Source organism: Callithrix jacchus, chromosome 10, assembly GCF_049354715.1.
Source record: "Callithrix jacchus isolate 240 chromosome 10, calJac240_pri, whole genome shotgun sequence".
In the NCBI taxonomy this organism is placed as follows: domain Eukaryota; kingdom Metazoa; phylum Chordata; class Mammalia; order Primates; family Cebidae; genus Callithrix; species Callithrix jacchus.
Genome location: NC_133511.1, coordinates 110,450,218 through 110,460,690, shown reverse-complemented (window position 1 = coordinate 110,460,690; position 10,473 = coordinate 110,450,218).

Here is a 10,473-nt window from a genome sequence, read left to right as displayed (position 1 = left end):
AGGCTGAGGCTAGAGAATAGCTTGAACCCAGAAGGTGGAGGTTGCACTCCAGAGATCGTGCCACTGCACTCCAGCCTGGGCGACAGAGAGAGACTTCATCTCAAAGCAAAAAAAAAGCACTTTGTAAACTCTAACAGGCTGTTGAGTTCTGAGGACTGAAGATAAGTCTGAGAGCTCTCTCTGTTGGGATCTTCCCTTTTCCCGCCCCTCCCCCACCACTGAAGCCGGGATGCTATAATAGTTAATAACAGCAACCTGCATGTATGGAGCACTTACTAAGAGCCAGGTATCATTTCACCCAGTTCCACCATAGCTTTACGTGGTAAGTATTATTATTAACTCCATTTTATAGAGGAGGAAATGGAGGCTCAAGATGACACCTACATTGCTCAAGGGTCAGGGAGTGGCAGGGATTTAAACTCAGGTCTTCCTGACAGAAAACCTCTTCATTCCTATACTATAACTGCTTCTACGACGCGCAGGAAAAGCTGCTTCCAAACTGTGCTTGAACACCTCCAGAACAGGGGGCTCATTACACCCCCTTTCCTTATCCCCATAATGAGAGCTCTCCCCTGACACATAAAGCATGATTATGGTGATATTATTATCAGTAAAATAGAATGATTGGAGTGGATACTCTCTTAAGGTCTATTTCAGAATGTCACTTTAAGATCATGAGCATTTACAGACAAATTCACACTGACTATAGAAGAAAGAATTTAAAAATCTCCGTATGAAAATGGAACACAGCAAGGAAGAGGTGTGTGTGAATGGGGGCAATTAATTCTCTTTTGCCAATCGCTGTTAAATATATATATATATATTTAACAGAAGGAAAGATGACTGAGGAAATACAAATCTATTAAATGTGCAGGACAAAAGAAAAAGAGACTTCCATAAAAGGATTTCTAAAACATATCAAAGGCTTCAGAGGTCAGGAAGGGTTGCGAACACTACCAATTAGAGCTAAATGGGAAACTAGCTCAAATCTCAAAATTAAAGATGAAGAGAGGCAATTAACCTGTCTTCTAACAGAAAACACAGCCCTTACTGCTCAATGTAATTTAATATTTTAAAATTACGACCACAAGCATGAAAGGCTCCTGTTCAACAATATAAGGTGGACAATAAAAGTCTCAGTGGGGCTTTGGATATCGTGGGTGAGGTGGCACAGGAATCATGCTGGTACTGATGGCTCTGAAGCCACAGAAGCTGAACTGGCAGGGACACAGTGAGAACTCGCCCCAGGATGTGAGCCACCGAGCCTCAGCTCCATTTTCCAAAGACCCATTTTCTGGCCAGCAGGAATCATTTGATTTGTGTTTCATGGGCTTTAATATGATGGATCACGCTGTATGTGTGTGGAAAGGAAGCTCCCAGCAGTGCTTGGAGGGTCCGCAGCCTGTTCCAGGGGATTTCTTTAAAGCAGTGCTTTAACGTTGGGGAATTTTTATGACTGGTGGGGCAAGGTGGCTTATGCCTGTAATCCCAGCACTTTGGAAAGCCAAGGTGGGCTGATCACCTGAGTTCTGGAGTTCAAGACCAGCCTGAGCAACATGGCAAGATCCCGTCTCTACAGAATACAAAAAAATTAGGCAGGCGTAGCAGTGTGTACCTGTGGTCCCAGCTACTCAGGAGGCTGAGTTGGGAGGCCCCCCTGAGCCCAGGAGATAGAGGCTGTAGTGAGCCATGATTGTGCCACTGCACTCTAGCCGGGGCGACAGAGAAAGACACTGTCTTAAAAGAATAAATAGAAAAATAAATAAAATGCTTCATGCCTGGGCCTTCGTACAGACTAGAAATCCTGGGCATCAGCATTTGTTAAGGCTCCTCAGTTAATTTTCATTGGCACCCAGGGTTGAGAACTGCTGCTTTCAAAGATTATGGGCCCAATAAGGAAGAGAAGATGGACATTTGAAGCATGGCAAGACTTGATGATACCAGAATCAACAGCGTGGTACCTGACAGGCCGACAGTGAGTGTGCAGATGAGAAAGTGGGTCCAGGAGCAATTTTCCTCCTAGCAGGCAGGAAAATAGGGAGCTGAGTAGGACAACCACAAAGAAGTCAGCCCCTGACAAAGTCTCCAGCATAAAACCATGGATATAAAACCTGCGGTGGAGAGTCTGGATTTCCAGGTTGCCAATTAATATCTGTGGACGCTTCAAACGTGTGAGGCCCCTGTAGGTGGCTGGCCTGCCCTAAGAAGGCTGAAGCTGAAATGCCCCCCTTGAGTTCTCCAGGTCCTTCCGGCTTGGGCCAAATTAGCTTCCCCTTCATTCTCCATGATTCGTCTCACATTACCTAGGTGACAGTGTGGACCAGTGGGAAGGTGAGTGGCCCTGTAGACAGACAGACTGACAGACAGACTTGACACCTGTAGCCACAGCTTACTGAGGGATCTTGGGCAAGGAATTAGCCTCTTGGGGGCCATTTTGCATCTACAAAATGCAGATCGTGAGAGGACTCATGGGGCTGGTGTGAGGAGTCCATGAAATGATCCCAAGAAGCTGCCAATGTGGTACCTGCCCTATGAAACCACATCTGTGCTGGGCACTACCTAATGCCCCTCCATGGACCCGTGGTTGACATCAACTACAGAGGTGCTCCTCCTTGGATTCCCCCCAGGCTTCCCAGCCTTCATGCTTCTCTCCCAGCAGGTTCCTCCTCCTGGGGCGCCTTCCTCATCATCCCTTCCTGTCCAATCCTCCACCATCTGCCCTGATGCTGGGTTGGGCTCTACACCAAGTTTGTCCGGCCCGCAGCCTGTGGGTCACCCAACATGAATGCGGCCCAACATGAATTCGTAAACTTTCTTAAAACATTATCAGGTTTTTTTGTGATTTTCTTTTCTTTTTTGGTGTATTGGCTGTCGCTGGTGTTGGTCTATTTTATGTGTGGCCCAAGACAATTATTCTTCTTCCAATGTGCCCCAGAGAAGCCAAAAGATTGGACACCCCTGCTCTAGACCTACCATGTTTTTGTTCTTTTTGGCATTTTTTTCATACTGGAATTTAGGTTTATTAAAACTCTCCTATGGTACTGCTGTCTCTTCCGGCCATTGACTCACTTCCATTCTGGGCCTCTACTTTGCACTGACCCTCCTCTGCCCATTACACTTTATTGCTCCCACCTACACCAAGAATTCACCGGGCATAACACCTGTGACTTTTCATCACCTGGAAGACGGCGTGAAGTCCTGGAAGAAGCATGTGCTTTGGTACCTAATCCTCATAGCTCAGTCTGTGTGGTAGATTCTATTGCACTTTCCACTTTGCAGAGGAAAAAACCAAGACAGAGATTAAATCATTTGCTGGAAGTCAAACCACCTATATCGGAGGTGGGTCTCAAACTCAGCAGGCAGCTCCAGGGTTCAGACTCTTAACCACTTTGGAGTGCACCCTTGCAGAGTGAGGTTCTTCCAATAGATGAGAATAAACAGGAGGAAAAAGGGGAGGGTCAAGGAGGTTAGGAAGCACCGTGAAAGCCAGCTAGAACTGGGAAGCCTGTCACAGCATCAAGGAAGCTACATGAGTGCTGAGGTTCCCTTGCCATTACTGTCCACATGGATCACCTAGGGATGGGGTCAGCAGGTCCCTGGCCAAACATCCAGTCTAAGGTGACACCCATTAGTGCCTGGAAACTGTTCAGCCCTCCTCCAACCCACCCCGAATGGGTAACTCGGAGTCTAACAGTCCAGGATGCTTTTAAACTCTTCCCCTCAACCAGAAGGAGGGGGTTCTGGACATCTAGAGTGATGGTGGTGGTAGCGTGGAGAGGACTGTATCCCTGACCAAGGTCAGACCTGCGGGAACCAGCCTGAACCCTCCCATCCAGTAGAGTAGCCGTGGGACACGAGCAATACCATGGTGTGGTCAGTGATTCCACTTTTATATAGCTATAGCATTGCTAAGACATCCTGGGCCTGCCTCCTCCCCTCATTTCTCCCAGCTGAGCTCAAATAGCCTCCTCAGATTCCTCAGCAGAGTTCCTCTTACCCACCAACATGCACTCAGTTATCTTCAGAAAACCATCATTGTCAGCATGGATGATATCCCCTACTAATCAGCGCAGCCAACTGCTTCAGACCACCTTGACCTTTGGGCACATGAATTCTGAGACCTGGTCTGGCCCCTGGGAAGCCCCCCTTTGCGATGTCTCCCCCATCTCACTAAACAATCGTCTCTTCTTGGCTTCTGTCCATCCTGGCTTCACCACATTTATTAGCTGTGGAGTCTTAGGTAAGTCACTGACTCCTCTGAGCCTCTGTTTCCCCATCCCCAGAAGGGGACAATTCTGCTTGGCTTATAGAGTCACTTGAGGACGTAATGAGCTGCCATTTAGAAGGTTCCCAGCACAGGGCATGGCAACAGGAGACCCTCAGTAGTCCCTGGTTCTCCCTAGGGTCTTCCCTTCCCAATTGCCAAAAGCAGGTGGCTTCCATTTGGCCCTGCTGGTGTCCCTCTCCTGGTTTCTAGGCAGGCCAATCCTCAAGCCCCCTCCACCTGACACGTAGGTTCCTTCACTGTAAGTGGGATGAGAACTAAGCCAGACCCCACACAAGTGTCCCCAGGACCTGTGGAGAGAAACTCATCAATTCCTACCTCTTTGAACAGTGAGAGACTGCCATCTCTTCCCTGCTGCCTCCCCCGGGAAGACTGGGGTCATGGAAGAATATCCAGGGGAGAGTGACATTTGGGCAGCACCTAAAATCATCCTGCTCTAAACCCCAGCAAAAGCCCCTGAGGGGCTTCCAAGCTACTGCCCCGCTGGCTAAAGTTTCTACTCTGCAGAAATAGGAATCACAAACGAAACCAGAACAGGAATGCTTTCAAAACTCAGAGAACGAAATGTTCGGAACAGAGCGCAGAGCAGGTCCTGCTCCATGGAGTGGGGAAGGAAAGTGCTATCCTTTTTTTTTGTTGTTATTTTCCCCAAGCAAAACATAAGCAGTTTGGATTTCCCAGGCTTGGCATCCTGAACAGTTAATGGAATTTCTGTCTCTGCCACCTGCCACCTTAAAGGGTCTGAAGGACACAAAACTCAACAGGGTGATTTCCCAGTTCCCAGGACAGTCCCTCGGAGTTTGTTCTCACATTGGCAGATCCATTCTGTCCTGGTGGCAGTGCAATGAGAAAGGTTAACGCGATTCTTTTTCTCATTTTGAACAGACGGCCAATGGAGACTCAGGGAGGCAAAGTGACTTATTTCTGGTGATCCGGCCAGTGAGTGCTGGGCTGGGATTTGAACCCATCACCACCAACTAGTAACTTTTGAATTGCATTCTTGGAATTTTGGGGGTCTGGGCGGGGAGGGAGGGGAGAAGGAATTGCAGGGAAGAGGAGCAATCAGGTGTCAGGCTTCTTCCGTTTCTCTTTCCCCTTGCTGTTCGCATACACAAAGCAGAACGCTTGAGGCCTTTCTGGAAAGCAAGACACATGGGCTGGAAGGAAGCTGGAGATATTCACACATGGGTTCCTGTGTGAATATCTGTTCCTGTCACACATTAGGGATATTTGTTACTGTTGGATATAAATTGGGCCTCCACATAAGATTTCATTTGAAGAAGGGGATAAGCAGCTTAAAAATAATTGAAAACCAGTGCACCCAGCCAAGTCTGTGGCTTGCGCCTACTGGGTGGGTTTGTGATGAGGTGAGTTTTCTCTGCCACAGTGTACAATGAAAACTCTCAAGTCTACAAGAGGCTACATAGTGGCAAATGCCAGGCATAAATGCGGCAGGGCGGGGGTGGGGAGAGGGACAATGTCTCTGCTGAATTAGAATTAGAAACTTTATCTGTTACAAAATGGGCAAAGTCCCCTCAGCATTGGCAGCACTCAAGTGGCCACCTCCCACGACAGAGCTCTGGGGAAGGTTTGGTCCTTGTGAAGTCTGCCCCTTGGTTCGAGGGGCATGACTCTCCAGGCAGGGTAGCTATTGATCCTGTGCCAGCATGTCTGGCCTCCAGGCTGGGCTGAGAGGAGAAGACTGGCACCAGCTAACACTGAGCCTTCAAGCCCTGACCCTCAGGCACTGGATAACGGGGGTTTTCCCTCATTTAAGCAGAAAACGTGGGCACGTTGGGTCAGCCCTGAGCAGATGGTCTGGCTGGGCAACTTCAGAGGGAGGCGGAAGTTTAAGGAAGTCTCTGAAGTCTCTCACACATCTGCAGAGACTAAAACAGCAATTTCCTCTTGGTGACTGGACATGGTGTTCCCAGAGGAACACGTGGTTTCCAGGTGCTCATGGGCAGCCCCTGTTGTCCCTGATCCTTTCTTCTGCTGTTTGGCCTGCTAAGAGTCAGAACAAACCTGCCCAAGAGCTGACGGCTCATACAGCAACAGAGGCTGCCCAGCCCCAACCAAGGGCCGGGGCCCCCAAGACCAATAAGATATAGCTGTGTCCTTGAGGGGCAGGGAGCATGCCAAGAATCTTTGCCTCATCACTGAGTGGGTACCAGGAGTAATGACCATAGTGGCCACTATACTTTATTGAGAGCTTCCTATGTGCCCAAGCACACTACGTACGTTACAATGACTTTTGATCCAATGAAAAGTGAACCCTGTTTCCAGTTCCATTTAACAGATGAGGAGTCCGAGGTGCAGAGAGGTTAAGCCGGACATTAAGTGGCAGAGCAGAGACTTTAACCCAAGCTGGATGCCTAAGCCTTTATCCTTGACCAAACTCTACTACCCAGACCCAGTGTGTCTGGAGTAAGTGGGACCCCCCAGCCCCACCAAGTCTATATTCCAGGGGTCTTGCCTTAGTTTCTCTACACCATACATTCTCAGTTGGGACAATATTGCCCCCTAACGCAGCAACAATTATTAGAACAAAAGATATTCTAGTGTATTTTGGGGGGAACAGAACAAAAAATATTACTTGTTTTACATATGAAGCACACATACAGTATATAACAGATATAGAGCACATCTGTAATATTAAAAGTTTATGGGGAGTGCAATTAGGAGAAAGTGTCTGGTGCATGGTAGGTGATCAGTAAACAGCCATTCCCTGCTTCAGTGCCTGCTGGAGCCACACATGAATTGGTCTGAATGGGAGTTTTTGTGTATAGGCCTCAGTCCGCCTGGGCCTAGCTCCACTCTCAGGCTTTTGGCCCTGGCAGGCTCCATGCCCCAGTCAGCACCTGATAGCACCCAAGCTCACCCCTAACATCCCTGCTTCCTTCTTGGAGGCTCCCACTCCCCAGAGTTACCTATTGGGACTTGTTATAGGTTAAACAGGTACAGGCTTGGCTCAGCTCAAATGAAACTTGAACACTTCGGGTCGTTGTTGTTAATTCTCCCAACACAGGGAAAAAGGTAATTGTCAATTAATGAGCCCATCAACTGAGGCAGGAGGAAAATCAATAACATGGACCAATACAGAGCTTTCTATGCCAGTCAGGATTCCAGGAGTGGGAGCCTTTCAAACAGGTACATGGAGTAATTGGCTTTTCCCTTGTGACCCGTCCTGCAGACTCTACAGCTCTCCAATTAACATGTACCGTTGACAGGCACACAATTATTTGGGTTCACTGTGCCCCAGCCAGTGTTTGTTCAATCAAAACTTGCAAATACGTGGAAAGCACACAGAATAACAAACGCAGGATGTCTCTGGGGGAAGCCAAGTAATGAATGGGTCTTAAAGGAACCTTGGATTTGACTTCTATTTCAGAAATCTGCCCTGAGTCTCAGCTCACATGCTGGATCCATACCCCTGTTCTGGCCAGCCCCTGACTGGACCTGTCCGCATCCTCATGGGGGAACTCAGAGGAGTCTGCCCATGGCTTGGCCCGTACTCTCATTCCACAGCCTATGAGATGGGAAGGGACCAACTCCCTCCCACCACCTCCACAGGTGCTAGGAAACAGCTGAGTCTGTGCTTTTGCACAGGAGGCTCATGCAGTCTAGAACACCATTTCTCACTTCCTCTATCTGCGTCATCTAGGTAAGCCTCCAAATCCTCATGGGTTCTTTCTGAGGTTAAGGGCCTTTCTACTGTGCACCCATACCATCCTGGTACCACTTCTTCCTTAGCATGTATGCCATCCTTAGCATGTATACCATCCTTAGCATGTATGCCATGTATGCCATCCCATTGGATCACCTCCCTGTTTTCCTCATTAAAAAGTGAGGCTTTGAAGTCAGGGACTAAGTTAATTTCTCTTTAAACATCATTAGGTTAGAAGGTGCCAAGTAAATGGTTGCTGGATGGAAGTATGGGTAGGTTGTGCCAAAAAGGGTGGGTACATGGATGGATGAACTTGTGGGTCACAGAGGAACAGGAAGAGGAAAGGGATGGATAACTAGCATGGAATAATGATGGTTGAGTGGTTAGAGGATAAGAGGAGAGAATGGGTGTTGGGCAAAAACAGTAGGAGGGCATGTGGGTTTGAGTAGAGGAAGGGTAAGAGACATGGGGGCTAAGTGGTTGGTATGTGGGTAAGTCCGTCGAAGGCCATTCAGGGCAGTGGTTAGGCGTGTGTGTGTGCTCCAGAGCCAGATGTCTTTGGTTGAATCTCAGCTCTGGTATTTCCTGGCTGCGTAACCATGGGCATATCAATCCTTCTCTCTGGACCTCAGTTTTCTTTCTTGTCTGAACAGGAAAAATAATAATAGAACTTTCCTCTTAAGCTTATTGTGAAGACTAAACTATACCTAGGAAACACTTCAAACAGTGGCTAGCACAAAGAAGACTGAATAAGCACTAGCCACTGTGATTTTTATTATTACCATACTTACTATAAGTAAATGGAGAAGGGAATGGATGGATGAATGTGTAGACAGTTAGGTAGATGGGTAGAGAGATGGATATGGAAATATGGATAGATTGGCGAGTTAATGCATATATAGATGAGTGATTGGATGGATGGTGGGGAGGAAGAGCATGGAAGCAGGATGAACAGAGAAATCACTGCTCTGTGCCTAGGGTAGCAGATGCATCTGTCACATATGCAGTCCTCCCCCAAAGCCACCCCCACACCATCCCTGTCAGCACATGTAGAGGTTTTATGGTTTTTACCAGAAATACTGTTGGACACCTCCCTCTTAAATTCTTGCTTCTGGCTCAGTTCTGCTGTTCTTTCTCTTGTAACGAACCAGCTTGTAACTCAGTCCCTGTCCTCCTCTCATAGAGCCATGCCCCAGCCCAGAGGCTGACACTCCTAGAGGCTGACACTCCAGGCCTCCTCTGAATCCACTAGGAGCCCAGGTTTGGACTTGAACTTTCAGTGCTCTGCCAGAAGGAGCAAGACACAGCTTCCCTCTATTGCTCCTTATTATTGTTGAGGTCATGGAATTGCCCTTACTCCCCCCAGGACACTGAGGAAATTGACCGAGCACCTCCTACATACCAGGTGCCTGGCACCAGTTATTTTATTTCATCCTCGTTAGAGCCCTAGAAGGTAGGGTGTAACCATTCCTGTTTTACACATTAAGAAGTCAAGGGTTTAGAATCACAGACAATGAGAAGAGTGAGGACTCGAACCCCAGTCTCCTACTCCAACACAAAAACTCTTTCCACAATCCAAGCCTTCTTGGGACAGGATCCTCAGAAAGTCCTGTCCCATTTCCAGGATGCATACAAAATGCTGCTTGGGTACATTTTGCTGGAACGGTGCCAGAATTCTGGACCGAAAAAAACGTCTTCTAGGGATAAAATAATATTTCTTATTGATTTTGTATTAGAGCAACTTGGCTAGAAACAAGTTCTGTTTATCAGTTTAAAGAGTTCAACCACCCCCAGTCCCCAGCCCTACTCCTATAATGGTGAAGAACATGGACATGTATTCCACTTGGATGCAAGGATACTGCTACCTGATGTGTCATCTCCCCATGGGAGTGGTCCTGGGACAGGCCAAGTGGGTGAACTGGCTCTTCTCTGCCCCATCTCTTGGGTTGGCAGCTAATCCTGAAATAGCCTCAATAGAGACTCACTCTCAGGGGATCTTGGATCTTAAGTGGGATTTTTAAGGACCAAAAACCTGCCAGAATCATAGATGGATCCTGAATTGTGGAATTCCAGGCACTGCATCAGCCAGGTGCCTTCCACATCACCCCATGTGGGCAGTTGGACATGCCTCTTGGTCAGGCACAGCCTCTCCCCCTGGGCCAGGCTCTTTGAGATAATTAACAAATATCTAAAAACTTAGTGCTATTATGATGTTCAAAGCACCATTTCTCTGGATCTTCAAAACAGCCCTAATATAAGATATTATTTTTAAATTTCACTTATGAACTTGAACAGGCAAATTCTAAATAAGATATTAGCTGTTAGCTATATCACTTTTTGGCACCAAACAAGAAAAAAAAATTAAGATATTAGCTAATAATTTAGTAATACATTTTGAAAATATGCTATGATTAAGTAATACTTAACTCAGGAATGCAGGGTTAGTTCAATATCAGAAAAATTATTGTATAATATAGCATACTAGCAAATTAAATAGAAAAATCAGAGGATCACTTCAAAA